Source organism: Paramisgurnus dabryanus, chromosome 8, assembly GCF_030506205.2.
Source record: "Paramisgurnus dabryanus chromosome 8, PD_genome_1.1, whole genome shotgun sequence".
Taxonomy (NCBI): domain Eukaryota; kingdom Metazoa; phylum Chordata; class Actinopteri; order Cypriniformes; family Cobitidae; genus Paramisgurnus; species Paramisgurnus dabryanus.
Genome location: NC_133344.1, coordinates 2,991,282 through 3,018,731, shown reverse-complemented (window position 1 = coordinate 3,018,731; position 27,450 = coordinate 2,991,282). Strand labels below are relative to the sequence as shown.

The window sequence follows — 27,450 nt, the reverse complement described above, 5'->3', positions numbered from 1 at the left end:
TCGTGATGATTTCTGGCCATAAAAGAGACGCATACTTGTTTTGCTAAATCCATTGTAAAGCAGTGAGCGTCTTCTGTCTCCAGTACAGCAGGAGGCGCTGCAGCTCTTTAGTCCGCAAATAAACTCACTAAAGAAAGAAAGAGCGCGAGTGTGATGTGTTTGCGTATCCTCAGTGTTTTGCTCTCTTGCGTGTTTCATTTAGTTTAAACAGACTCTTGTTTCTGTGTATTTTAATGTTAAGATGTACTGTGCTGTAAATCCGTCGGAAGTGATCTGTCCATGCTGGATATATTGATGATTTCATCACAAAAAACTCTCAGGTGAAGAAAGAGGTGGCGTTACTGGAGACAAAGCTGAGGTCAAGAGGAGATTTAACAATGAATCGAGAGGTTTGTACAGCTTAAACATCATTTACCTGAATCAGACAACATCAAATCATTTCTAATTTTACTTTCTGTGTTGTGTTGTCAGAATGTGGATTGTTGTGAATCTTCAGTGTATGTGACTGATGATGGAAGGCTGGATTCAGTGTGGATGAGCAGAGATCAGAGCCGCACACCACAGCCACTGCTGGACTCTAAACTCTCTGAAGAGAAATCCAGACACACACAGGACTCCGATCTCAGTCTGACTTTACTCTGTTATACTGAGTCAAAGCCCACAGACACTCAGGACACTACAGTGTGTGACAGTAAACAGAGCTTACAGGAGGATCAAACCTCCACAGAGTCTCTGGATTCTGTCTGTAACGCTGGAAAACAGCAGCAGATCCTGCAGACCAAACTGAAGATGTGTTCAGTTAAACTCATCGACTGCACGAACCTCATGATGAAGATTAAAACTGAACCCACAGAAATCAAAACTGAACCCACAGAAATCAAAACTGAACCCACAGAAATCAAAACTGAACCCACAGAAATCAAAACTGAACCCACAGAAGTCAAAACTGAACCCACAGAAGAGAAAGATCGCACTGAGGAAGATGATGTTTTTATTTCATCAGGTATGTCTCCTCAATTATTTTCAAACATTTTTAACGGTTATGAGAGCACCTATTTTGGGGTTTCAGTCAAAAACTCACTAATCAAAAGACCAAAAAAGTGCTAAAATGTTAAAGGAGTTTATGATATCTTTAATACTTATTGTGGAACATGCATGTAGGCTTAATTGTTTAGTTCACCGATTCTCTTCAGAACACATTTTTAGATATTTTTGATGAAAACTGGGAGCCCAGCCAGATATAATAGTATAATAGATATAATAGTTATGATGACCAAATTTTCACATATATTGTACGTTAACATTCTCAACAAACAAAGCACATTAATTAAAATAAATAACTATAAGACAGATAAAAAATAAAATAATAAAACAAAAATTCAGTCCTTCAACATGTTAAGTTATCTAATTCCACTTTTCAGTTTTACTCTTTTTAAAGATTTGCAGTCAATTTCAAAATTATTTTTGAAAAACAGAAAAAAATGGCTTCATTTTCATATATTTACATTTATGAATATAAAATTTTCCCATGATAAACAAAATTGTTCAATAAAATTTAATTTGTTTATCTCTCATAAGTGTACCAAAAATAATATCATTTTTAGAGAAATCTAAAACAAATGTACTGTTGTTTCAATCTCAAAATCACAGAAAGTACAATTATTGTGATCAATATTAAATCTATATTTCAGCAATTCTAAGGAAGGGTAAATATCATTAAAGATTTTAAAATGTACTTCCTTGGCTTTAGGATATAAGGGAAAAGAAAGATACATAGCCCTTAGCTGCTAACAGAGCTCTTGGAAACAATTTGAAATACATTGTTTTGATTATCTTGAATCGGGAATTTCTCTTGGGTTTGCAATTTACATATAAATTTATTTGATATCTTATTCCTAATAAAATCCTGGTCATTTATTTTCAATGTGGGTAGATGAGGGACCACAGATAAATTGGGCAGTGCATTTCTGACCAACATAACAAAACACTTAGGAATACTGTTCAAAAGCATATCATACTTCTTGCACTCACATTGAAAATTATATTTTTCACAAAAGGTCCTTTGACTCATAAACAGGCCGCCTTCATTTAGCAGGTGAACCTGCAGGCATTTGTTATAATACATAATGCTGGTTTTCATTACGAAGCCTACTTATTACTGTAATGTGTTTTCTTGTTTTGATACTTTATTTGAATAAATTATTATTGCATCATCATTATTATGTCATTTTATGGTATTTGCTAAATTGGGTCTATTTGGGAAACTGCACAACTGACAGACTTTGAGCGCACCAGCGCGTGTGTGTGTGTGTGTGTGTGTGTGTGTGTGTGTGTGTGTGTGTGTGTCCATGTCTGGGTTCCCTGAAACCTTCTTAGCTTTACATAATTCTTAAGTTGTACCTTATCGTTAATACGTGTTTTCCCCGAAACGTTCTTAGTTACGCATCCCTTCTGTAAGTCAGTCATTCGGAAGGTTGGTCTGGAGCACTCTAGACTCCACTAGGGGCCTTTCTTATGATAAAAGGTTGTGTAGATTGTCTATATAACTAAATATCTGTAAAAAAAAGTTGAAGTACACTCCGTGTTCAATTAGGCTAATTTTTTTATTTAAAGAACAAAACATTCACATAATTAGACATCATTACATTGATGGTTGTTAGTTTTTTAATTATGTTTTCCAAAGGAACATCAGCTGCAAACTATTATTACAGGCTTAAGAAACTATTTAAAAAACAAGGATTTTGGGTGGAGGAGTTGGTGAAACTATGGCAGGCAGCTATACAGTGAATCTTACTATTTCATTTGTGCATTTCATATCCATTAAATCTTTAGTTTACCGGCTATTTTAGCTGCAAATAAAAATCAACATCATAATTGTTGATTTTCCTTATTATTATATAATTATACAATAATATTATTATTGATGTTTTATTCGACTGTGCATCAAAGTTTTTAAGTTTTTTTCTAACTTAAAGGCAACAGCATATTCTTTATAAACATTCCAAAGAAATTGCTCTACTTGATTACTGTTTATATAAACGGTTTCATCGGACGCACGTGATACACGTCTGGATCCGAACCTTACTTCCGGTTGTTTTTTTAATGGTCTGACTAGTTGCTAAACTGATCTCCTGAACAAATGCCTCGTCGAATATAACAAATGTTTTGGTTTCCTAGGTTATCTATGTGTTGTTTTTTGCTTCTTATATAAATGAACTACGTTTAAAGAACTTTGTTGTTATTTATTTTTAGCGGAGTTTACCGGAAGTTACGTGCGGACCGCGACAGCTGCTTGTTTGTTGTTAATGCTGAAACCGTCTATAGCATAGACATTATATACGTAGACACCTCGTAGACTGAGGTGCCTATTGGAGCTGACGTATCGGGCGGCCGCCATCTTGGATGGGTCTCCAGTGCGCTTCCTTGCATTCATTTCTAATGAGGAATAATCATAACTCCCCTAGTTTTACCGGATTTTCACACGGTTTGAGTTGTTATAAGCGGCAGAGATTTAGTTATGAAACAGGACGCTGCCACACATTGAAAAATACTGTTTTCATCCTAAAATACTTTGTATTATGCTCTTTAAGTATGGCATATTGACAGAGGCAGACACTACTTAAGTGTTTTACTTTCTACATAAAAGTAAATTTTCAAGTATCTATATTTAATCAGTGTTTATTTTGGAAAACTTATATTCCAAAGCATATTTTCATAATTTTTACTCCACTACATTTCATAATTTCAATTTTTTGGTTTATATTTAATATTTCAGTACATTAAACATCTACTTTTTTACTTAAACATTTTGTACTAAAGTATATTTTACTTAAGTAATTTTTACGTATTTAGGTATTTTATGTAATTAGGTATTAAATTAATTTTAATATGAATGAATTGAGAATGAATTGGCTGTGAGAATTTTCATTCCTATGGCGGTCGCGCTACTGAAGCGCCATCTAGTGGCTGTTTCCAAAAACGAATCAGAGTTTCCCCTCTTGTTCTTCTATGAGCTTTGACGACTCTGTTACAACAAAACCCTCCCGTTTTATAGCAACTTCCCATTGCCTCCTCATGCCTGTATCACTGGTAAACCTTCAAATGTGAAGAAAAAACAGCGAGAGATCATGAGAGAGAGTACCAGTTCCTGCTGAACATTGACATAATATTATAAATAATAACGTAAAATAACCAAAATGATTGTTCAAACTTACTTGTGAAATGTAATCCCATGTGATCTGGAATCAATACTGCGCCGGTTAATGCAACCGTAAGCTGCACAAAATACGGCCATAGTATGGCTTTCTTACCATTAACTCCCATTGACTCTGATGCTAGCTTACAGTGAGGAGACCCATCCAATATGGCGCCGGCGCTTGATGCGTTCCAGCACGTCATGAGGTGTCTACGTATATAATGTCTATGGTCTATAGACCGTTTCAGCAGTAACAACGTAAACACGCGGCTGTCGCGGTCCGCACGTAACTTCCGGTAAACTCTGCTAAGAATAAATAACAACAAAGTTCTTTAAACGTAGTTTATTTATATAACAAGCAAAACAACGACACGTAGATTACCTAGGAAACCAAAACATTTGTTATTTTCGAAGAGGCATTTGTTTAAGAGATCAGTTTAGCAACTAGTCAGACAATTAAAAAAACGAAACCGGAAGTAAGGTTCGGATCCAGACGTGTATCACGTGAGTCCGATGAAACTGTCTATAGTCTCCTAAGGTCAACAAATGTTCCACATTAAAACTAATCAAAGCTTAAATCTAAAGCAATCATAATATATATTTATATATTATATAAAATATATTTTTATTTTATATTTAAGGTAAACAGACAGGCGCGGCTCCAGAAATGCGTCCATTAAGATTTATCTGCATTGTAAATGCGCTGCTTGCGCATCCAGTTTCCAAGCACAATAAACGCGTGAACTAATGAACAGCAGTTTGTTTTTATATAGTTTTACAGTGTAATGTACAGCCAAGCCAGGTGACTTAGATGACCCACCTTATTCCCCTGTGCAAGGCACTTATTGGGAACCCCTAATATAAATGAGTATACATTGGAGCAGTTTATGCATTCTAGAAAAAGATACAGAATCTCAATTCTTCATCCTTATTGTTGTGTTAATAAGAGTGAAAAAGACAATTAAATTATTTCATGTTTCTTTCAGATGTGAAGAGTGATTCATGTTTGGATATAGAAATAACGTCCTCAACATCAAAAGAGCGACTGACAGCACAAACTCTTTCCTGCATCACCTGTGGAAAGACATTCAGCTCACAGAGACATTTAGAGAGACATGAGAGAAAACACACAGAACAGAAACTCTTCACCAGATCTGAGATCAGCTTTACTACCTTACAAGAGAAGAAACTTCATTCAGAAGACCACAGAGAGAAGAAGAAGAAAAAGAAGAAGAAGCAGCAGCAGTTTCACTGTGAGCAGTGTGGGAGGATTTGTGTCTCTTCCTATAAACTAAATCTTCACATGAGGACACACAGTGATGAAAAGCCTTTCAAATGCACTGAATGTGGAAAATACTTCAGAACCAAATCCAATCTTCAAGTCCATCAGACAGTTCACACAGGAGAAAAACCTTACAAATGCTCTCAGTGTGACAAGACTTTTTCTCAGTCATATCACTTCACAGCCCATCAGAGAGTTCATACTGGAGAGAAACCTTACGTCTGCACTCAATGTGGAAAGAGCTTCTGTACTTCATCTCAATTCAGAGATCATCAGAGAGTTCATACTGGAGAGAAACCTTACGTCTGCTCTCAATGTGGAAAGAGCTTCTCCAAGTCATCTCAATTAAAAGTCCATGAGAGAGTTCATACTGGAGAGAAACCTTTTCACTGTAGTGTCTGTGGGAAGAGTTTTAGTCTAAAGCATAACTTACTTAATCACCAGAGAATTCATACAGGTGAAAAACCTTACAAATGCTCTCAGTGTGACAAGACGTTTGCTCAGTTAAGTTACTTACAAGCCCATCAGAGAGTTCATATTGAAGAGAAACTTCATCACTGTAATGTTTGTGGGATGAGTTTTAATCAACATGACAATTTAGTGATGCACCTGACAATTCATACAGGTGATAAACCTTTCAAATGCTCTCAATGTGACATGAAGTTTACTCATTCACGTAACTTAAAAGTCCATAAGAGAATTCATACTGGATAAAAACCTCATCACTGTATTGTTAATCAACAGTCAGTTTTTGTAAAGCACCAGTGACCTTAATAAAGTTATGACAACAAAAATGTTTAAATATTGTTAAAAAACAAGTTAATGGTAAAATAAGAACAAATAATCAAATTATGATCAATATCACAAGTAACCAGGCTTGGGAGGGTTACTTTAAAAGTGTATTCCGTTACAGTTACAAATGACTTCATAACAAAGTATTTAGTAAGCACAATATAAAAGTAATGTAACTGATAACTTTTCGATTACTTAAAACAACAACTTTTATTATTTAAAGGACTATACAGGCATCGGCTACAGTGTGGTATTACAGATTAGAAGGAAATAATAAAAACACAACATTAAAAAAATTCTACACAATCTATATATTAGTTTATTTTAATATAGGCCTACTATACATGTTGACTAAAGCCGTAATTTTTCTTAATTTGCCTGACTGAACTTGAACTATTGGCAGTGGGAGTTCCCCTGCGTTACCTAGCAGTGAAAAATGCGTCAAGTGAGAAGAGATTATGAACGGAAATTTAGGTACTAAAAAAGGTACTCTCCTAATTTCTACAGATTTCAGCATCACTAGAAGACTTACAATTGCGATCATACAAACCACTACATTTTAAAGCAGTAATAAACACATACTAGGGTCATTCTACAGAAATGTCCACTTTTGGTATGTCAAGATGTTTTTTTTTCTAACATTTAAACTTGGACCACATTATTAGATTACTCTTTGACTATATGAGTACAAATGACAGCTTAATGATTTTTTATTTTTTGTGTGCATGTACTTAAAGACTGCATACACCATTTTTTTGTCACTTATGTTACCTTAATTCTTTAGCAATATTAAAGGTGTTAATGAAATATTATTTATAATTTTTCAGCTTTAAAGCTTAATTCTTAAGTGTAGCAGAATTCAATGCATTTAAGATTATCATCATGTCACATGTGAAAGATTTTATTTAATGTGAAAGAAAACAAACACAGTAACACCAGTGACACAACAAATCACCAGTGACAGTAACACCAGTGACAATTTTCATGAAAACTGCATTTAACAAAATTGCCTCTTCAAAGTATAAAACCACATGTTGTCAATTATGTTATACTCAATAAATTAAATAGTTTAATCCATTTTGTATTCTAGTTTTTTTGCAATTCCCAAACAATAAAGGAGTCATACCAGTGACTTAAACTAAAAGCTTCATATGAAATCATGAGATGAATGAGAAGATTTCTGAAAACTGAAAAGAGACAGTGGACTTACCATGGACTTCTCTTCAAAGATCTCCAGGAAAGTGAAAGAAGGAAGTCAAGTGATGTTATCAGTGTGATTTTGATTTAAAAATAAAAGCTTTTTTGTTAAACGGTAACACCAGTGACACAACTCCAGGGGACCACTACTTTCATTATATATTTTATAATATTTAGCCTATATAGCATTTTGTTTTTAAAGTAATTTACATCATGTATTTGATAGTTTTGGACACATTATTGTATTTTAAATGGAAGAAAACACTATTTTTGATCTCAAAATAAAGCATTTTCCCTCTGTATACATAGACCCTTTTACTGTTTGTACACAATGATGACGTGGCAGCGTATGCGCGCGCATTTAGGCAACGGAAGTATCGTAAGAATCAACAGTGAAGCAACACAAACAGTAAGTTATTTTAAAAAAAATGACTTTATCAACATTTTCACTACAGCTACCAGATCCGTGTACTATAGTGGAGTGGATAAAAGACGTTAGCAGATGGCCAAAAATAAAGTTGCCAGATACATATACGTATATTAGTATATTATATTAGTGCAACCAAACGCAACAACGGGACATTTTGATGTTGAGAAACCGTTTTAATAAACTTTCTGAGTTGCTACCACGTTAGAACCAATGGGGAATAACACCACTTCTGTTGCCCAAATGCGCGCGCAGGCTATTTGATCACGTGAGCTGTAAAAGGGTCTATATGAGCACTTCTGTGGTGCTTGGAATTCTAATTAATTAATAAAAATCAAATATTACATTGATGGCTCAAGAAAGTGTAATTGTTCAAATAACATATTGTTTCATTTTAAAATATAAAAAATTTTAACCCTAAAGTGTTATATTTCTGTAAAGGCTAGGGACAGAAAAAATGACATTTTCGTAAAATTATAGAAAGTATCTGTCAACGACTCAGCAGTGATGAATTTATGAATTTTACTTCAAAATTAGTAATGTTAGAGAAAAAAATAAAATCATGCAACCGCCTTCTACGCTATGGCATTAGATTGCACTAGTTAACCCAAAGATCAACTCCTATTTATTACAATAACTAAACAAGATTGCTCAAAAATCATCTAAAACAACATGCTTGATCCTAATCCTACCAATCTATTAAAAGAGAAGATTGTGTTCATTTTACAAGATTTTTGGATATGCTGTTTGATTTATAATTATTAGATTATTTTCACAAATTTCATTTACTCTTCTGTGCATGAACAAAGCTGTTCCTCAATTTGTGTTTTTTCAATTTGAAAGCTGCTGCTTGCACTGGGACCTATAGACTTTCTCTTAAATTTTGATTCAATTATTTAATCGGCTGCATATTATGTTGTGAATATATTTCTTAAATGTATACTGCAGTCCCTTTGGTCTTGCTATTTCACCTGTTCACCAAAAATTACCAATTATTTCCTTGGGAATGTCTGACCCCGGTGCAAACATACTGTAATTGGCAATTTGTTGATGCTTCAGTTATTATAAGGTGTGAACCCATTTCTATGATAATGAAATGGTCCGAGTGAGACAGTGGGTGAGATGGTAATGTTGATGGGATTAAGGGTTGGTGAAACTGAAGGATTGGGAGTGGCAGGGTTACTTCCTTTCAATGTTTTCATGTTAAATGCTTTCAAATTTGAGTGCTTTGTTTTCCATTGAAGGGTCTGCCTGACCCCTAAAATGTGTATGAATGCAATGTAGGGCTGTGAGTCAGACTTGGGCTTGGGCTCTATGCTCTGATTTGAAGATCGCTTCTGCAATAAAGACTACAGCTCGAGGAAATTCAAGTCTCTTGGTCTTCGCTAAAAAGATTTACAACACAAGAGAACGCAAAAATTTTGCTAGAGAATGCAAAAGCTGTTCAAATAAAATGTCCTCTCATCCCAAATATTTACCACTACCATGTCCTCTAGGGGCTCTGTACAAGTATGGCCAGAAATCATCACAAGCTATTTTATAAAGTAATGACTAAATAAAAAGAAGGGGTGAGAAAATGTGCTGAAAAAAGAAAATAAAGAGAAAACATCAGACTTTTAAAGTTATAAAGAAAGGAACATAAAAAATACAATTATGATCAGATTAAGAATACCAGCACAAAATGTTTTTACAACTTTACACAATGTTGTATTTTGGTTTTAATTAGGTAAACATAAAAACCACACCCTTAATTTAAAAACGTTGTAAAAACATCTAATTGGCTCATTTTCTTTAAGCGGTCAATAAACTTTATCACATCTGTTCACTACAAAAACAAAACCAGACTAAAATGCAACATTTGTTTGACCTTTTGTTTAGGTGTTAAAATAACGTAATCACAATGTTGGAATAAGACGTTTAAAGAACATCATGAACATACCAAAATACAACCAGTGTAGACGGTTTCAGCAGTAACATAAACACGCGGCTGTCGCGGTCCGCACGTAACTTCCAGTAAACTCCGCTTAGAATAAAAACAACAAAGTTCTTTAAACGTAGTTTATTTATATAACAAGCAAAACAACAACACGTAGATTACCTAGGAAACCAAAACATTTGTTATTTTCGACGAGGCATTTGTTCAAGAGATCAGTTTAGCAACTAGACCATTAAAAAAAACGAAACTGGAAGTAAGGTTCGGATCCAGACGTGTATCACGTGCGTCCGATGAAACCGATTGGTTTAAAAAAAAAAAATTTTTTTATAATGGTAGGCAGGGCTGGATTGGTAATACTGGGCATTTTCTTGGTGGGCCGACATACATTTATACCAAAGTAACATAAACACCTGGCTGTATTTTGGTCATGATGTTCTTTAAACGTCTTATTCTAAGATGGTTAGTTTCACACCTGAACAAAACGTCTCAGAAATGTTGCATTGCGGTCTGGTCTTGTTTTCGTAGTGAACAAATGTGATTTACGTTTTTTATTACCTAAGGAAAACCAATCCAATTAGGTATTTTACGTTTTTAAAACGTCCTTTTTGTTTTTATTTAGGGTGTGGTTTTTAAAACGTTTTTTAAATGTTATGCTGCAACATTACCTAATTACCATGAAATACAATGTTGTAAAAACTTCTGTGTTTGTTTTTTTAATCTGATCATAATCTTTTTGTCCTACGATGTCCTATCTTTATGACTTTTAAAGCTTGATGTTTTGTATTTATTCTTCAGCAATTATTTTCCCACCCCTTCTTTTCATTTAGTCATTAGTTTATACAATAGTTTGTGATGATTTCTGTCCATAATTGAGACGCATTCTTGTTTTATTAAATCCATTGTAAAGCAGTGAGCGTCTTCTGTCTCCAGTACAGCAGGAGGCGCTGCAGCTCTGTAGTCCGCAGATAAACTCACTAAAGAAAGAAAGAAAGAAAGAGCGCGTGTGATGTGTTTGTGTATCCTCAGTGTTTTTCTCTCTTGCGTGTTTCATTGAGTTTAAACAGAGTCTTGTCTCTGTGTATTTAAGTGCTGAGACGATGATGTTGAGATGTGCTGTAAATGAGTAGGAACTGATCTGTCCATGCTGGATATATTGATGATTTCATCACAGAAAGCTGAGGTCAAGAGGATATTTAGCAATGAAACGAGAGGTTTGTACAGCTTAAACATCATTTATCTGAATCAGACAACATAAAATAATTTCTAATCTTACTGTCTGTGTTTGTTGTGTTGTCAGGATGTGGATTGTTGTGAATCTTCAGTGTATGTGTATGTAGGATTCACAGAAATCAAAACTGAACCCACAGAAATCAAAACTGAACCCACAGAAATCAAAACTGAACCCACAGAAATCAAAACTGAACCCACAGAAATCAAAACTGAACCCACAGAAGAGGAAGATCTCACTGAGGAAGAAGATGATTTTATTCCATCAGGTATGTCTCCTTAATTATTGTTGTATTTTTAAAGGGGCGGTGAATTTGTCGATTTTATTGTTTTATACTGTTGTCTGATGTCTACTTATGATGTTCGCGTGGTTTTTACATTCAAAAACATCAAAAGCAATAAGTAATACGCTATTTTGTAACATGGATTGGTGGCTCTCTGGAGAAATGGTTCGTTTGAAGGGGCGGGCCGCATTGAAAACCTGGACGTAAACGCCCACTGCTATGATTGGATGGGGCTTCATTTCCCGTCATTACATGTGGGCAAATGTTTTAAAAAACATTAATGATTAAAAATTGCAGCAGAACACATATGTTTGACCCACAAAAGATTCTGGGTGCTAAAGATGATACACATAAATTACAATACGTATAGTAAAGTAGAAACAAAACTTTACACTCGACGTGACTAAATTACCGTAAACAACACCGTAAGCGCGCATCAGAATCTAAACTGCGGCTGATAAATCCTTATCAATAACTTTGTATATTTCTATTGTGTTTGTGAGTTTGCTCTTAGATACACGTAACGTTACATACCACAGTTATATGATAAAAAAGCTTTGTTGAGTGTTGGACCATTCAAACGCAACGTGCCTAAAATTACCGTATACAACACAGTAAACGGGCATCAGAATCTAAATTGCGGCTGGTAAGTTCTTCCTTATCACTAACTTTGTATACTTCTATCGTTATATTACAGTCGTATTGTTAAGTGTTGTACCTTTTATTAATAGTTTAATGGTTTAAGTAAATTAAAACAGTCAAACATACGTGTTGGCATCGAGCATCGTTGTGATCATAGCTAGTAGTTTAACTTTTGCGCTCGCTTAATTTTCTTTTCTCCGACTGTATGTGTTTTGCGCAGGCGCCGAACACACGTGCATGATCTTGTTTTTCAACAATCGTTAAGTTTTATCGAGTAAATTCTAATTAACATCCCTAAACAGGACATATCAAGTGATCTCTTCTAACAAAGCAATAGTGAAAAGCAGTAACTTAAATAAAGTAAAATGTCTTACTTGCTGTGTCATTTTCGTCAGATCCAATATTAGTGGTGCTTTTAATCACAGTCTCTCTGCAAATCCAGCATCGACTTGCTTCTTTACAAGGGAATCCGCACAGTACACAAGGTAATCAAACACTCCCCATGCGAGCTGGAACTTCTTCAAAAACAACCTTTATCCACGCATTCCTAATGTTATGTTCTGAGCCTCCGAATTAAAGTATTCAGCTTCTGTATTGTTCCCATGTGGTTCTTCCACAACCCAAGACTTTTGTTTCAATGGTTACTCTATCATAACAGATAACCGCGTCAAAATAAAAGTCTCTCAGAAAAAATTTATTTAAAAGTCATTTTGGTTACATTTGGCAATCTTAAGACATGTTTACTGTTTGTTGAGACACACGTGTGTCACGCGAAGCTGTGGGCGGGGATACAAAAGTGATCGTTGTATATGGCTTGTGGGAGGTGCTTCAATTCTGCTTTGACATCATATTCCTCCGAATTCCACGCCTGGTTGTAATACTGGCTTGGTGCCAAAAACTGTTATATTTCAGTGGCACGGACGTTTTCAGTTCTGAAACTTGCAGGATGTTCATTTAAGTATGATGACCTCTTATATAACAAATTATCAAGTTAAAATTGAGTATTTGATTCACCGCTCCTTTAACATTTTTAACTGGCATTTGAGCACATATTTTGGGTTTTCTCATCAAAAGAACAAGAAATGTAAATATTAAAATGTTAAAGGAGTTTAGGATATCTTTAATACTTATTGAGCAACAGGCATGTAGACTTAAGGTTAGTTCACCCCAAAATGTTAATTTAATCGGCACTTGTGTCGTCCTTTACCCCCAAGTGCTCCGATTGTCTTCAGAACACATTTTTAGATATTTTTAATGAAATTTGGGAGGCTTCTGTCTGTCCCATTGACTTTAGTAAGTTTACAATTCTTTTCCCCAGAAAATAATGAAGGACATCACCAAAAAGGTCCATCACTCATTCAATAATAATATTATGAAGTGACAAGAACACTTTTGTACACAGAGACACCAAATTGAATTATTTTATTCAATAATTTGTTTTCCTCTTTAGTTGTTCTTAAGCAGACTATGACACCTCACCTGCTGACATAGTTTATCCGCTTTTTTATTTAAGCAATTATGCAAACATTGTAAACAATACTTCAAAAAGCCTGTATAAATGCACAAATTACTTGCCAGTGTATTCTGTGTCTGTATGCTGGCAACTCCGTCATCAGGAGACGTCATCAGCATGCGCTGTAGTCTGGTTGTGAACGCACACTGAACAACCAAGGAGGAGAACAAATTGTGGAATAAAATTATTTGTTTTCTTTGAGCACAGAAATTTTTATATTATTCCTAATATATTATTGAACGAATTATGGACCTTTTTGGTGATGTCTTTCATTGTTTTCGGGGGGAAAATAATTATGAAACTAACTGAGGCCAATGGGAACGACAGAAGCTTCTCGGTTTTTATCAAAAATATCTAAAAATGTGTTCTGAAGACAATCTGAGCACTTGGGGTTAGAACGACACAGGGGTCAGTTGTGATTTATGATAAAATTAACATTTTGGTGTGAACTAACCCTTTAAAAAACACTTAATCTCATTCTAGAAGTGTCACCATATAATGCAACAAGAATTCAAAGTCTCTGTACAAAAAATATTGCTCTATTTGACTCCAACAAAATTGTGGATTAATCACAAATTATCATGCATTACTTTATATGTTTCTTTGTCTTTGTCGATAACTTATCAAACTAGTTAGAAAATTATTATTATTGAATTATCGCCCAGCACTACAATATATACAGGTGCTGTCATATCATTAGAATATCATCAAAATGTTGATTTATTTCACTAATTCCATTCAAAAAGTGAAACTTGTATATTATATTCCAGGGATGGAAATTAAATTTTTTGTCCACCGGCACTGTGACTGGTGGATTTCAAAATCTGCCAGCGACTCAATGTTTTTACCAGCCACTTTCTTCCAACAATGTGTAACTGCATGTGAAAATTAATACTACAAGATCTACCATACTGTTCATTTAATCTCAAGTCTCAATGAAATACTGATTTTCTCTTATAAACACACAAACCAAGAACTGATATACATTTCATTAAATGAGTAGGGCAGATAAAGTTAAACCAACACCTTTAAGATGTTGTCTTTATATGTGAAATATAAGAGCAGAACATTGTCAGACTTGTCTCATTGGCCTCGTACACACTGCAAACTACTTTCGGGAGTGACAACTGCATTTAAATGTATCGCTTCTCATCACTCACAGCTTTGACCAAAATAATTTAACAGCGTTATGTTTTGCAATTAACCTCCGTCTTAAGCCGAAAGTATACTAGGGACTTCTGCGTATGCACGCCGTCCGCATGACGTTTTAATGTACTGTAAATGTCGCCAAATCAGTGCTGCCCTGACGGCCTGTTAGACTAATAATTTGAATAAGAAATAATTTGTATTGCGTATAGTGTCAAACGCAGCCATCCGCGTTGGGGGTAAAACTATGGGGTATGAGTTCCAGGGAACCAGCATGGGGCAGCCTCATCTCGGCAAGTCATTCAGAAATTTGCCGCTATCTCAACATGAAATATTCCCTTTGGATATATCAAACTGGCATTTTTTTTTGTCTCAAAAAATAAAGTTAAAGTTAAGTTTCATAATTTAAATGACATATTTTCTGTATTTCATTAAAAATACATTAAAATAAGAATAGTCAGCCCAGGACTGCACGTATTGGGAAAGACTGGTACTCTGCTGTTCCATTTGCAGTATAACCGCATCCTTCCGTCCTTGGGAGTTCGTTCTTCTGAGTCTGAACTTGCAAGTCCCAACTACAAAGGACGCAAGTCCGAACTTTGCATACTTGGTATTGAGAAACACCCTAGTTCTGTAGGCTACACAATCATGGGGAAGACCATTGACACCTTGCATAAGGAGGGCAAGGCCAAAAAGGTCATTGCAAAAGAGGCTGGCTGTTCACAGAGCTCATTAATAGAGAGGCGAAGGAAAGGAAAAGATGTGGTAAAAAAAGTGTACAAGCAATAGAGCTGCACAATTAATCATTAAAAGATCGTGATCTCGATTCAACCCCCCCCAAACGATCTTAATCCAGCATTTCGAGGATTCAGGTAATTATATTTTCAAGGAGGAAAGACGCAGTTTCGTCAGTTCTCTCGACAACACGCAATCACACCGGCCGCGATCACGTCTTGACATCGCATTTATTATTGCGCAAGCCAGATGTGCTCGGTTTCAATCCACTGGTACAGCAGATGGTTTCGCCGAGAAGTAAGACAGAAAGAAACAAAAACTTAAGAGAATAAGTGAGGCAGAGCAATGCGCAGGAACGGCCGACAAGAACCTTTACGTTGTTTAAGTACCAAAAAGGGATCTTATTCCAGATCTTATCCCTTCAGAAAGGGTTTTTTGGCCCAAGTCTTCTAGTGGGCGTGAAGATTAAGCGTGCATGTAGATTTTTTCATCCAATGGACGTTCACGCCGCCAGCGAGCGCGTCAAAACGATCTGACGCTCAAATGCATTCTCTGGAATCCTCTGAAGCAGAGGTTTCCACCTTCCGATTGGTTGCTGATGAACGTTTCCGCCTTGCGATTGGTTGCCGCCGAACCGCTTCATAGTTCATTACCATAAAGTAATGTCAATCCATTTGGCAGTAGTGTGCACCAAAACATATTCGTTTTTTTTATTTAGGCTACTTCAAATTTATATTTTCATTTTTCTCTTTAAATAAAATGAATCAAGAACCACTACGCACAGACGTATGCAAGACATGGGTTTCAGCTGTCGCATTCCTTGTGTCAAGCCACTATTGAATAGGGCTGGGTATCGATTCAGATTTTTCAGATCAATTCGATTTCGATTCACGAGCTACCAAATCGATTCGATTTCGATTCTCGATTCAATTTTCGATTCTGGCTCTCAGACCAGTTTTTATACTCTATTCAACTCTATGAATATAGATTTAATACAAATACTATATTAATAAAAAGAACAGCGAACAGCAGGTTACAAGTGGGTAATTAATAAAATCGACGAAGCACCTAAAACCGCCATTTTAAGCACTGAATGAATGAAAGACAGGCTTGCCTCTTGCTCCTTGGTAACATGCGCTAGGCAAAAAAGAGGGTGACATCTAGTGAAGAAGACTAGTAATTCGATTAATGTTAATCTTTCGTTCAATGTTTGCAGAAATTAATATGAAAGAAAAAAATCGATTCTGCTCTTTGAGAATCGATTCTGAATCGACCACGTTTTAAAAAACGATTAATCGAAAAATCGATTTTTTTGCCCAGCCCTACTATTGAACAACAGACAGAGTCAGAAGCGTCTCACCTGGGTTAAAGACAAAAAGGACTGGACTGCTGCTGAGTGGTCCAAAGTTATGTTCTCCATGAAAGTAAATTTTGCATTTGGAAATCAAGGTCCCAAAGTCTGGAGGAAGAGAGGAGAGACAAACAATCCACATGGCTTGAGGTCCAATGTAAAGTTTTCACAGTCAATGATGGTTTGGGGTTCCATGTCATCTGCTGGTGTTGGTCCACTGTGTTTGATGAGGTCCAAGGTCAATGCAGCCATATACCAGTAAGTTTTAGGCTACGTTCATACTGCAGGGCATAATGGTCAATTCCGATTTTTTGAAAAAATTAGATTTTTTGCAAGGCCGTTCACATTTCCAATTAAATGCGACCTTTTGTGATCTCCTGTGTGAACGTGAAATGACCCAGAAGTGACCCGCATGCGCATAAGAGTACTCAATGGTCAAGGATGTCACTTGTAAGCTAACGTTAAACATGGAAGTCAACAACGGTGTAGTCAACAGCAGAGCTCTTTTTGCAATATTAAAGTTATTTTCCCAACGGAGCCAGCACAATTACAATCTTTTAGGGGTGTCCTCGACTAAGCATTTACATATTCGAATCAGAATTGTCGAATCTTTCCATAGTCTTTTCCATAGCCAAACCAGGTACAAATTGGCAACTTTTATTTTCTTTCACAAGCAGCACACAGAAACAACTTTCTGATAAAGTGACCAAAACTGTCTTTCAAGTGATGAACGAATTCAAAACTGACGATGCATATATATATATATAAGGTAAAATTTGTTTAATTATTCCTCATAACATAACAAGCCACGATCTACAGAACATCACACAAAAAACATTTTGATCACTAAACCTAAAAAAATAACAAAGGTGATCCTGCCTGGGAAACTCCGGCTATAATTCAGTGTTTTTATTTAATTTGGAGAATTAGCGCGTCAAAGCAGTCATGACCAAAAAAAAAAAAAAGACAAATGAGAAATTACAAATATTTAGTGATTGTTACTGTAAATGATAAAAACTAAGCTTTATATACAATTCATTAAAAGTTAATTTATAACAAGAAAAACACTGAAATTAATGATTTTATAGACACTTCGCGTTATTATTTAGCACAGAAATACCTGCTTGCTTGCTTTGACTTTGATCATCTCTGTATTCACTTTAGATACAGAAAGACCTGATGATATTATTTATTTCAGGAATCTCTTTGCTATCATTTGAAAGTGAACACCGACCATAATATTGAATCACAAGAAAGACAGTTGTGTCAGGCATAAATATAGGTTTGGTGCAGATATTTTCCGTTTCAGCACCGAAATTTAAAGAAACGGCTTACTTGTTTTGTAGTTTAAGTTTTGACAAGATAACCAGTCTGTTTTAATTACATTTTAAAAACTTATACCCGTCGAAAAACATCCGGTTTTTGTATGTTTAGTTTGATGAACTTCTAAATGTGAAACGCAGAGTACCTAGCCCGTTCGGCTAAATTGCATGCGCAAGCATGGCCAGCACGCAATAACGCAACATCGATACAACAAAAAGCAATCCAAAATTTACATACTTAAATTAGATCAGAATTTACGTTTATAATAAATTCATTTTTTTAATAAAATAAGCTCAGAGGTAACAAAGTGCAGAACAATTGTGCAAAATGCCTCAAGTGCACGGAAAGAAAAAACAAGCCAAATAGATAAATCAGATAACCCAGAGTGGTTTATAAATAAAATAAAGAAATTATTAAAAGAACGAAAGTATAGTCAGAATTGCCAGCTTTGTCTTTTAATGTAGAAACAAAAAGGCAATGGTTTATAAACATAGAAACCTCTTATGGACGTGTAGACAGGTCACAGGGGTTGTTGGATTTATAAACGCATTTTAAAAAATATTTATTGAAAGCTGCTACTTCACATATTATTTGCGGCATTATAATAATATGCTATATATTAATATATTGGGAGAAAGCTGTTATATGTGAAATCATATAACGTGTGCACCCATATGGCCAAAATTTAATGATGTGGAGCAGTCAGTGTTAGCAACGTCCGCCATGGCTGTTGTTTATCTTCTCGTTCCCATCTACTTCAATGCAGAATTATGAAGTTTGTAGCGTGTCAATGACGTACGGGTCGGATCCATGTGGCCTGGCCATTCAGACTGAGGTCGCATTTCAAAAGATCGGATTCAGGACCACATACCCAAGTGGCCTGGGTCACATTTGAAAAGTTTGGATCTGTGTCGTTCAGACTGTCATGAAAAGATCAGATACAGGTCGCATAGGGGCAAAATTGGGTCGTTTCAGCCTACAATGTGAACGTACACTGTTAGATGTCGCTGTAGATTTAGCAGCACTGTACTGTAAAAATCCACAGTACTATACTGTATGTGTACATTACAGTACAGTACTGCAGTTCATAATGCATTCTGGGTAAATTTGTTTGAGCGGGAAAATTTTACAGTATATTTTGGTCTTGATGTAACCTTGCTGTAGCCATTGCTGTAATGTGCCAGGTGTACTTGCAATAATCAGTGAAAGTGCGCCAACGTCAAATCACACAGACAGAGGGAGAGCACAACTCTTGGCTGCAGCTGAAGGAGGACGATTGATTTCTGTCAGTTCGGTAAGTTTGAAATATTTCTGTTTCATGAAAACTTAATTTTTAGTTTAAGAATGTTGTCAATAGTTTGTCACAATATTGTTTTAAACGTGCAATGAGAGAGAAAAACGGTCGCCAACAAAGTTTCAATCTCCCTCAGAAAGTAAGCTAACGTAAACGTTACACACAGATGTCTACCGCTGCTTTAACTCGCTTTACACCTTTTTTAATGAATATAGGGTTGTTTTAACTAAATTATGACGGTTTGGTGAGTTTATATTGTGTTGAAAGTGTGGTGACAATGAAACTATTTTTAACGAAATGGACAAAGACAACCCGCCAGCGCGGTCTTGCGGTCCCAGCATAACGGTCGTTGACGGCGTTTCATCCGTTCAGTTAGCGTCAGAGAAAAGTATGAAGTTCGACTGTTTGGTAAGGCTGACTCGTGGTTGTAAACAGATAGGACTTGACACGCCGTACACAGCATACTGTAGTACCGAACTCCTCCACAGAAGTGAAAACAAGAAACCTCATATTTAACTGGATACATGCATCGAACTCATCGCAGCTTTAACTTCGACCAAATATAATTCAGACCTGGGCTCATCTTAATATCGGATGAACGAAAGGGATTGCCGCGCTTATTGTTGTTGTTATTATATTACGGTAACTTATATCAGCAAAAGCAGAGAATATCTTCTCTTAAGCGTTTTACACGCCCAGTAAGTTGTCCAATACATTTTTATGGCATATTGTTTCCACCACTTCAGATGCATTACACGCTGTATATATAAGTTTCCAAAACACATCAAATCAATGCACGAAAAGAGAATGGGCTCCGCATTTACGTACCTTTGTCTTCTCGTCTCTGTCATCTGATCCTTCATCTCTTGATGTAAAAATAGTCCATTATAACATCGTGTAGGAAACTGGCATCACCAGGATTGCTCAGATTTAGGCGATCATGTTTATCTTTAAAGTGAGCAGCTAGCTACTAACTTGTTAAAAAACTTTGCGTGAAATAGTGTTACACCGCAGCCGTCCGGGTAAAACATTAAAGGGACAGTCTTTTTACCTTGTCACTATAAATCGCTATTTTCTGCACTAAACGAGACATTTTCAGAGATTTTCTGTAGACAAGATGTTATAGAATAATAATTTAAAAAAGACTTATTTAGATATTTATATATAATATATAATATAACAACTTATATATATATATATATATATATATATATATATATATATATATATATATATATATATATATATATATATATATATATATATATATATATATATATATATATATATTTGTTTTACAACTGACTTAACACTTACAGTAATGTTTTATTTGTTAGCATAGCATGATATTAGATTTAAACACTTAATACATTTTTAAATCAATCACTTTGTCTCTGCACAATGAACATTATCAAATATTATTAATGTTGTAAAATATATTGTTCATTGTTAGTTCATATTAGCTAAGGCATTACCAAATGTTAAGGAATAAACTCTTATAGTAAAGTGTTACTAAATTTTCTTTTACCATTTCCTTCACAATGTCTACTTATTTCTATGGCTAACAGATTTTGTAACATTTGTCTTTTTTACAGTCTTACCATTGCTTGTAAGCTGGATTGGGTAAGATGGATCATCTTTAAAGGCACCAGGCAAGTACATGATGTACAGTTACAAGTCATGTATTTTTTCGACTGCAATATTAAATGCTTTCACGTCACATGTAAAAGTACACAGGAATGTGCTGATCACTTTTTATTTGTAGTTTACATGAGTGTCATTGCACTTTTCAGGAGTTAAGGCAGATGTGGAGGCACAATGGGTGACACCAGACACACACCAAGCACATTATGTTCGGTAAGTTTGCACTTTACCACTACAGTTTCTTTAAATACCCATGTATACACTCATTCACAATTCCCACACACAACACTGTAACACGACCATACACAACATGTACACAATTGTCTTAGTTTGCCATGTAGAAATATACAAACAGAAATATTCAGACTTTGGTTATAAGAAATTTAATTTAATAATTGTATTTATTTAGCAGAGGTGTCCCTGGACTTTATTGACAAAAGATTTTGTTTTCAGAATAAAAAGTTGTGTCCAAATCAGTAACAATTTTACTTTCTGTTCAGGACATTCAATCATGACAGGATCCAGGTGGATGCTGTCCATTGATGAAAGAGTTTGTTCCGAGGTAAGTGAATCTTCTGTATTTTAATGTAATTAGGTGTGGAACAGTAGAATAAGAGCAAAGGTTTCAGAATAGGGGTAAATTCAAGGCTGAGTTAAATTTTTTAAGAATCTTTTTCTATCTTATATTTGTTGACTTAATGTTTATGATATTTCTAACAGGTTTCTGGATAGAATTAATTCCAAAGATGGGAAAAAATGCACATCCAGACAAGGAGCAAGCAAAAAGACAAGGAACTTGGTGCAGAGAAAAGCTGTGGCCATTAACCCCCATGTGAACAGCTTCATGCAGTCCCTGATTGAGTTCGAATGGACGACTTCAAAGTAAAGGCCACTGTGGTCTGTCTGCCAGTTTAATGCATTTATTTTTAGTGTTAAATGAAATTCAAGTAGAATATTTAAAACTATGGGCCAGTGTTCTTTTTACCACAGTGAAATGTTACCTTTTAGTCGATGATGGACTTTAAACTGAAAACTTCAAACTATGCAACAGTGTTCTATTTGCCAGAGTTAAATATGTTACAGCAGGGGTCTCCAAACTTGTTTATACTTGTTGATTTTATTTTATGTTACTTGATTATATGTTTATTATTGTTTAAAATCTTGTTTTAAATGTTTTGTTTCAATTAAATGTTTTTTTAAATAAAATTTTGATACAAACATTGCTTGGATTGCCTTTTAATTCATTATGTCATGTCAAGGATAGCATTTTTACCATATTAATAACTATAGATTTAAACCTAAATCTCTATCTATTTTATATAATATTATTGTATTAACTGTAATAAGTAATAAATAGTATTTATGGGTCAATATAGACATTACAGTAAATTACTGTAAAAATAGACTACTGTAATAATAAATTACAGTACAGTACTGCTTTGTAACTATACAGTACTAGTTTGTGTACTGTAAAATGGTATTACAGTACAGTACTGTAAACCCAAAATACAGTAACTTACTGGCAACCGTGCTGCCAGTACCGTACTGTAAAAATACAGGGAAATCGTTAACAGTGTAGCCTTAGAGTACTTCATGCTTCCTGCTGCTGACCAACTTTATGGAGATGCAGATTTCATTTTCCAACATGACTTGGCACCTGCAAACGGTGCCGAAACTACCAGTACCTGGTTTAAGTACCATGGTATCCCTGTTCTTAATTGGCCAACAAACTCACCTGACCTTAATCCCATAGAAAATCTATGGGGTATTGTGAAGAGGAAGATGCGATATGCCAGACCCAACAATGCAGAAGAGCTGAAGGTCACTATCAGAGCAACCTGGGCTCTCATAACACCTGAGCAGTGCAACAGACTGATGGACTCCATGCCAAGCCGCATTGCTGCAGTAATTTAGGCAAAAGGAGCCCCAACTAAGTATTGAAGCTGTACATGCTCATACTTTTCATGTTTATACTTTTCAGTTTGCCAATATTTCTAAAAATCCTTTCTTTGTATTGTTTTTATGTAATATTCAATTTTTCTGAGATACTGATTTTGGGATTTTCCTTAGTTGTCAGTTATAATTATCAAAATTAAAGAAACAAACATTTAAAAAATATCTGTCTGTGTGTAATGAATGAATACAATATACACATTTCACTTTTTGAATGTAATTAGTTAAATAAATCAACTCATTGTTGATATTCTAATTATATGAACACTCTGCTTTAGTACTCCTGACACCTATCAAACACCCACAAGGTGGCACGAGTTTCAAAACTCCTTTATCCAGGTTCGATACTTAGACCGAACCGAGGCCTCGTTTGTCATTGGTTATGTAATTTCTACATAAACAACACAAGCCCTGAATCAAGGTTTTATTTGGCACCACATTTATTCTCGACACGCGCTCTGAACCCTCGCTTCAAATATCCCATCACTAGCAGTGACCCAGCTGTAATAACAGGACTGACACCTGTCTTCTGTCTATATGTGTGAATCTAGAAAAAGATACAGAATCTCAATTCTTCATCCTTCTTTGTGTAAATAAGAGTGAAAAGACAATTTAATTGTTTCATGTTTCTTTCAGATGTGAAGAGTGATTCATGTTTGGATATAGAAATAACGTCCTCAACATCAAAAGAGCGACTGACAGCACAAACTCTTTCCTGCATCACCTGTGGAAAGACATTCAGCTCACAGAGACTTTTAGAGAGACATGAGAGAAAACACACAGAACAGAAACTCTTCACCAGATCTGAGATCAGCTTTACTACCTTACAAGAGAAGAAACTTCATTCAGAAGACCACAGAGAGAAGAAGAAGAAGTTTCACTGTGAGCAATGTGGGAAGATTTGTGTCTCTTCCTCTAATCTAAATGTTCACATGAGGACACATAGTGATGAAAAGCCTTTCAACTGCACTGAATGTGGAAAATACTTCAAAACCAAAGACAATCTTAAAATTCATCAGAGAATTCACACTGGAGAAAAACCTGTCAAATGCTCTCAGTGTGACAAGACTTTTTCTCACTCAGGTTACTTAAAAGCCCATCAGAGTGTTCACACTGGAGAGAAACCTCATCACTGTAATGTTTGTGGGAAGAGTTTTAATCAACATGAAAGTTTAGTGACACACCTAACAATTCATACAGGTGAGAAACCTTACAAATGCTCTCAGTGTGACAAGACGTTTACTTTTTCGAGTAACTTAAAAGTCCATCAGAGACTTCATACTGGAGAGAAACCTTATCACTGTAGTGTCTGTGGGAAGAATTTTAGTCAAGGGTCTTCATTACGAAATCACAAGAGAATTCATACAGGTGAAAAACCTTACAAATGCTCTCAGTGTGACAAGACGTTTGCTCAGTCAAGTTCCTTAAAATACCATCAGAGAGTTCACACTGGAGAGAAACCTTTCGTCTGCGCTCAATGTGGAAAGAACTTCATTAATTCATCTCAACTAATAGTCCATCAGAGAGTTCATACTGGAGAAAAACTTCATCACTGTAGTATCTGTGGGAAGAGTTTTAGACAAGCGGCTACATTACTAAATCACAAGAGACTTCATACAGGTGAAAAACCTTTTAAATGCTCTCAGTGTGGCAAGACCTATTCTCAGTCAGGTTCCTTAAAAGCCCATCAGAGAGGTCACACTGGAAAGAAACCTTAACACTGTAGCGGTACATTAACGCTTTACTGATAACCTATGGCGAATTATCCATATGGTGGGAAAAACGTGGAAATAATAAACGTTGATCAATCGACCGAACATCTTAATCTTTTAGCCCTTAGCAGCTTGTGTGACCCATGTGATGACCTGTCGTGATGGGCAGTCTGGCTTTTTCATAGATTCGGCTCTTCTGGCTTGGCTCTTCATTTAGCAATTGTGAAGGGTTTTTGTGTTGGGATGCAATTTTTGTATTAATTGTTTTTATAAAAGCCGGCCCTTTTTTTGTATGAGTTTTTTTTTCTTTAGAAAAAAATACAGTTAGTAAATAAAACTTTTATTCTCTCTATCGCTCTGTGTACCTGGCCTCACTAATTTAGACCGTCTATCACCCTTTCTTCTTTCACATAACTGTATAATCCTATAATACATTTGTTAAAAAGTCCACATGCATTGATTACATATGACAGACAATCAGACTACATTTTGGGTTCCAGTCGTCCGGCAGTGTTGGAGAAAGTTACTTTTAAAAGTATTCCATTACAACAGTGCTTCCCAATCCTGGTTCTCGCGCACCCCCTCCCAGAAAGTTTTAGATGTTACCTTATTTAAAACACCTGATTCATCTCATCAGCCTCCTTCCAGAATGGTGAACGTGTCTCCCTAATGAGCTGATGAATTGAATCAGGTGTTTTAAATAAGGTAAGGTCTGAAACTTTCTGGGAGGGGATGCGCAAGGACCAGGATTGGGAAGCACTGTTGTAATGGAATATTTTTAAAAGTAACTTTCCCCAACACTGTCGACTGGTGCACACTTTATTGACTTTGCTGCTATAAAACTTGAGTCTAATGAAGGACCAGAAGATTTGTATCAAAGATTAATGGCTTTTTTGAGGATAATCTACTCTGGCATTAATCATGGTGGCGAACCCATTGCAGAGGATGAAGTGTGCACAGCGGTGGCGTGCACTTCACAAACTATAAAAATATAAAGTACAGTCTCACCCAGCGAGATGTCTTCAAGTTCGCGTGAATGCAAACGGCCATAAGACTCTAGATTTAGTGCGCTATAAACCGATATCAGTGTGACCCGCTGGCTTGGAGGCGGAACAATGAGGTAAGATGTTCTCTCTTGGTCAAGGTTTGCTTTGATGTTGTGACGAGCAACCTCCGGCGGAAAAGAAATGGGCGCATATGAACACACATGTTTGTTAAGAAACGTATATCTGATCCTCATTTACATTTTTATATTTCAAAATATATGTATGCATTATATATAAACCTATATGCATCAATGACAGCATGCACATACAAAAACTATTACTTGTACCGCAGCCTTTGCAGGATATATGACAAAACACTTGGTCCAGCATACATAAATATCAAATCATATGTTTGAGAACTACTGCTTCTTACATGTCCACTTTACCAGATCTTACAAGGACTACTTCAACAAGAATAAATTGTATAGTGACTGAAAATATTAATTCACTTTACATTTTAAAATATTTTGACAGTGATTAATAAACACAGATTAAATTAATTAAGTATTGTGCATTATTTTTATTATATGGAATTGGAACCGGAAAATTTCTTACGATACCCAACTCTACCTTTCACGGGCACAAGCTCTTTTTCGACACACTTGTGGTGGATAACCTGGATTCAGACATTCTTGTCGGCATCCCCTTAATGGAATGTAATGACACTTTTATCCACCCTGCTAAACGTAAGGTCTGTGTGGGGTCAAACACTTATGAGTATGGCGACAATCGGATATACGGAGACGGACATGCTATTCTACGTGCTCATGTACTACGTGCCACTTCATCTCAAACTGTGTGGCCAGGGGACTTTGTCGAACTGGAGTTTCCGGAAGAACTAGTGTACGTTAGGGAGCTGCTCGCTGTCGAGCCACATGAGGTCTGTACGCACTGGCTTGCCCCATCGTTGTCTGTGGGGATTTCGAGTAAAATCAGTATTCCCCAACTTAAGTCTAGCACAGTATACATAGCCATTTTTTGTAAGAATGTATAGTTAGAGACCAGGAAAAAGAAAAAGATAGTTAGTCTTATATTAGGAAGTGAGGTAATGGTGGAAGAGATGGGTTTTTAGCTGGTTCTTAAAGACAGCTACAGAGTCAGCAGATCGTGTCGCGACCGGCAGATCTCTCCTATTGCTATCTAGAAAGTTATTTTGTGTGAAGAAAGAGGAGAGCTGGTCGAACACCACGCGTTCAAGAGTCTTGGCAACGAAGGGAAGAAGAGAAACGGTTCTGTGGTTCTTTAGCATAGCAGGATTGAGTGTGGGTTTCTTCAGCAGCAGGGTTATTCGAGCCTCTTTAAATGCTGCGGGGAAGGTACCAGTGGAAAGAGATAAATTGATAATGTGGTTGAGAGCAGGGATAACCGACGGAAAGATGGCCTGAAAGAGATGGATGGGTATGGGATCTAGTGAGCAGGTAGTCGGATGGTTAGAAGCAAAGACCTTGGAAACATCCGCTTCAGATAGAAGAGAGAAGGAGAGGAGCGAGCATGCCACAGAGGTTTGAGTGTGTGCAAGCAGCGGCTGGAGAACTGCTGATAGTATTTGTTTTCTTCACAAAGAAGGAAGCAAAATCATCAGCCATTAAGTCAGATGAAGGTGGGGGGGCAGGTGGCCAAAGAAGAGTGGAGAAGGTCTTGAAGAGAGTGTGAGAGTCATGTGAGTTGTTGATCTTTGAATAATAGTTTTGGGTCTTAGCAGAGGAGACATCCGTGGAGAAGGAGGTAAGAAGAGACTGCTAAAGACAGAG

The 27,450-nt window shown here is 36.0% G+C and overlaps 1 long non-coding RNA gene and 1 pseudogene across 1 annotated transcript; both read left to right on the top strand.

The window, feature by feature from the left end:
• Positions 1–138: 138 nt before the first annotated feature.
• Positions 139–25,272, top strand: LOC135770658 (uncharacterized; annotated as a pseudogene).
• On the top strand, positions 19,035–22,387 carry LOC135770661 (uncharacterized). The gene is made up of 5 exons (XR_010542736.2): positions 19,035–19,344; positions 20,940–20,996; positions 21,138–21,201; positions 21,489–21,550; positions 21,709–22,387. It is a non-coding gene; the product is annotated as an uncharacterized lncRNA (long non-coding RNA).
• Positions 25,273–27,450: the final 2,178 nt, after the last annotated feature.